Source organism: Oratosquilla oratoria, chromosome 5 (assembly GCF_046742065.1).
Source record: "Oratosquilla oratoria isolate Oo_2021 chromosome 5, ASM4674206v1, whole genome shotgun sequence".
Taxonomy (NCBI): Eukaryota; Metazoa; Arthropoda; class Malacostraca; order Stomatopoda; family Squillidae; genus Oratosquilla; species Oratosquilla oratoria.
In genome coordinates this window covers 2412950-2417310 of record NC_134781.1, presented here as the reverse complement: position 1 = coordinate 2417310, position 4361 = coordinate 2412950, and positions in this window count along the sequence as shown.

The following is a 4361-nucleotide window of genomic DNA, read 5'->3' as shown; positions in this document are numbered from 1 at the left end:
CAAAAGCATATCGAGTCCCGTATTATTGGTTTCAATTTCTTAAGCCAATCTAACACTACTTATAAAAGTTCAAATACTATGTTATGTATGACAACATGCAACTATAGGTTGGAAAACGGCGTAACAATAAGAAGGCAGGATGATTATCAGTGGAGCAAAAGCAAATTTTAATATCATAGGCACGGTGACGCCCTGTACAGATCTTATTACGGCTGATGGTAGATAATTTGATAATATTAGGCTGGTGTCACCTTTGTGAAAGGCGCAATACCATCTCGGCCGATCCTTTGTGCATGTTAGTCCTTTAGAGATTTTATGCTGGCTAAGATCTGACCAATTTATTTAGCCGAGAAAACGTAATTTGTATAATAATGGAAATAATAAAATTGCACATAACTGTAATCTCGCATAACATTATTTCAATATTTGTATATCTCCCTTATTGTCGATTTCCTCATTTATTTATTCTGGGGACATCTTTGTTTACTCTGGTATACTTAGCAATCTCCAATGTTCGTATTTATTTTCTGCTCCACTACACGGATCTACGTATTCTATCAGAGAAGGACTTGAATTTACCTAATTTCATTTAACTAACTACAATATAGATTTTTTGTTATGCTTATAATGCGTCTCCATGTCGCCATTTTTCACAATTTCCATTCAACTAATGTATAATGTTCGTATGATTATTTCTAATTTGTTGTGGGTGTGGCTAGGTGCAAACATACCTTTAAAATGAGACGAATAATTATAATCAGAGATACTGTAATTTGCTCAACCTATTATCTTATCTCCCTGAATGAAAGGTAATCCTTGTTCCCCTATCACCATTCTGGTCAGAAAGACACGGCGGGGCTTAACAAGCGATGCTGCCCTACCCCCACATCTTTATTACATGGCGACCCTCGCTCTTCCACCAGTCGAGAATATAGAGAACACACAAGAAGAATCACTTCAGGCCACGTCACTTTATCAACCGTTCAGACACAATCCACTCTATTCATTATCTACCCTACCACAAGTTTTACTACTCGCATAAATATTGTTAAAATGATTGTCTTCACCACCTTTCCCCTTAACCCATACATCTACAACTCATCGCACAATGTCTTCCTGTCAACTCTGGCATATGCCTTCTCCGGATCCATAAAACCCCCGATGACATCATTACCTTTTGACCAAAACTTCTTGCATATCTGCCTTTCCACGAAATTTTTATATTTTCGCCTTTCTTTTCCACTCGCATTCTTCTTCCCCAATTACTTCTACTGTTCCTCTCATAATTTTCTAAATTAACACTTACCTCCGTATCATTTACTAACTAAACTTAACACACTGATCCCTCTAAAACTACTACATTAATATCTACCCTCTCTTCCTTTGTATAGTGGAGCTACACTAACTCCTCCATTCCTCTGCCAAATATTAAGCAACCTCACTAACCAATCCACTATAACTGTTCCCCCTTCGTCAGACACAATATAGCACTCTTCTAACCTGGTGACTTTCCAATTTTCATCACTTTAAATACTTTTTGTGTCTTGCTTTTCAGATATCCGTCTCGTTTTCTTCTCTCGTCACGGTAACAATGTTTATGTGTCATATGTGTACTGACTGGTATTACTCATGATTGTCTCTGGTCCCCTTAACCCCCTACGTGTGTTGTCTGTGTGACTTAGTGTAGAATAACAATCTAATGAGGACCACAATGGAAATAAGCGTACATGCTTTTTTTTTGTGTTATCCTCGGCAATTTGCAATTATTATTATTTCGAACTTTTCTGGCATCTTCCAATACCACAGTGAAACCCTTCTTAACCTTCCACGTTCAACAAATTCCCGAAATGCTCTACCCTTCTTTCCTTCTATTAACATCTGTATGTTTTCCCCCTTTATCTATTCCTCTCAACCTGACTCACTCTCTCCACTTCCTTCCAAGACATATTTTTATCCTTTTCAAAAATCTGTCAATATCCTATCCCCATTTTACATCTGCTCTTCTCTTTGCTTCCCTGATACTGAATTTTGTCTCGCCTCTTTTTTATGTCCCTTTTATATGCTTCTCTAGTTCTATTCTATAGGCAATCCTTATATATTCGCTTCTTCTCTTCCACCACCTCTTCATGCAACCATTCACTGCCTCTTCTTTTGTTCCTTCACATTCACCTCATCCTACATACAATCTTTGTGCATTTTATCATGCTCTCCTTGAAACGTACCCATTAGTCTTCTATTCCTGCTCTCCCCCAACACACACCTACCAGAAGGTGAAAGATATGTGGTATATTGTCGTCGTCGTCCCCTAGACTGTCTGGCAGAACAGTCCCGTCTTCCGGCCATTGCGTTCCACAGGGAGATGGGACTGCTTGGCCAGACAGCCTAGGGAACGACGACAACAACAGTCTACCACGCTTCTTTCAACATCTGATACTCTTTCTCTTTACATGTCTCATCTGATTTATCCTCAGCACCACTCTACCTACTCTACTCTACAGGAAGGCATTGTGGTATTGCAGATATATGGTAAAGGAGGAGAGCTTCTAAGAACAGTCAAGAGTTTTTATGAGAGTAGTAGAGCTTGTGTTAGAGTTAGAAATGGAGAGAGTGAGCGGTTTGAGGTAAACATGGGACTTCGTCAGGGATGTATTATTTGGCCCTGGCTGTTCAATTTATACATGGATTGGGTGGTGCGAGAGGTAAATGCAAGGGTAGTGGATTAGGGATTGGAGATGGTTAAAGAAAATGGAGAAAAGTGGGAGATAAGCCAGTTGTTGTTTGCTAAGAACACTGCATTTGTGGCAGGATCAGAGGAGGGATTGAGGAAGTTAGTGACAGAGTTTGGTAAGGTGTGCGAAAGAAGGAAGTTGAAGATAAATGTGGGTAAAAGTAAGGTGATGAGATGTACAAGGAGAGAAAGTGGCAGCAGACTGGAAGTAAGTATTAAGGGAGAGAGACTGGAGGAAGTGGATAGTCTTAGATACTTGAGTGCGAATATGGCAGGAAAGAGAGGAGTGGGGGTGGAGGTAGAATGTAGATTGAGGGAAGCGAGTAAATGCCTAGGTGGATTAAAAAGTGTAATGAGAAATAGACATTTGGGAATGGATGCTAAGAGGAGATTGTATGAAGGAGTGATTGTGCCGACAGCACTGTACAGGGCAGAAACATGGAACATAAAAGAGGAAGAGAGGAGGAGTTTGAACGTGTTTGAGATAAGGTGCCTGAGAAATATCATAGGGGCTACTAGGCTGGGTAAAGTGAGAAATGAGGAGGTGAGATGGAGAACGGGAGTGGAAGGGGAGTTGAGAGATAGGGTTGATGAGAGTATTAGGATGGTTTGGACACATGGAAAGAATATATACATACATACACACAGGGTGGGATAAAGCAACTTGCTTATTTGGAAAATAAATTAAAACAAAAGTAATGCAGGTATATGTTTAATTCTTTGAACAACAACAAGTACAACATTTAAAATTTACGTTTTCCTAGTTAAGATGATATCAGGCAGATGGCGTCCATTATTCTCAATGCACCTCGTTAATCGAATTCGGAAGTTTCGTTCAACTCTGTCCAGCACATCGACGGGTATGTTTGGCGACAGCTTGACGAATGTTGTCCTTCAGGTGAGCCAGGGTCCTAGGACGATCTTTGTAAACAAGTGATTTTAGATAGCCCCATAAAAATAGTTGCAGGATGCTAAATCAGGGGACCGTGCTGGCCACTGCAGATCGCCCGTCAAGGAGATGAGGCGTCATGGGAAGTGTTGACGCAAAACAGACATTGACACACGCGCTGTGTGTGCCGTGGAATTTTAATTCTTCATAAAGGATTCGCCTCACAGAACGAGCAGACAACCCAACAGCAGCTGCATGTTTGTGGGCAGAGCGTTTAGGGGATCGCAAAACTGAAAGCCCTACCACGTCAATGTTTTAGGGTGACCTTGCTGTTCGTGGAAGCCCATTTTTTTTTCTTCATATCACCAGCTTCCTTGAAAATGTTTACTCATGAAACAATCGTTTGCCGGCCAGGAACACGACCATGGGGCGCAATATTGAAATGTGTACAAAATGCACGTTGCGTGCCGATGATTGAGCGACCGCTGGAAAAGTATGCTTCGACAGCGAACGCGCGCTCCACCTTTGCCCAATCCATGATGCTAACTGAACACGCAGTACAACTTTACGCCCTCTCGAATGTGCCTACCCCCACCCTTCTCAGAGCAACCGTCGCTTCAGGGCGCCAAATCAAAATAAGCAAGTTGCTCTGCCCGACCCTGTACATATGCATACCAAAGACTTTCCCCCCTTTACAAGGAAGGTAGCCACAAAACAAAGGCATAGAAACCACACCCACCCATT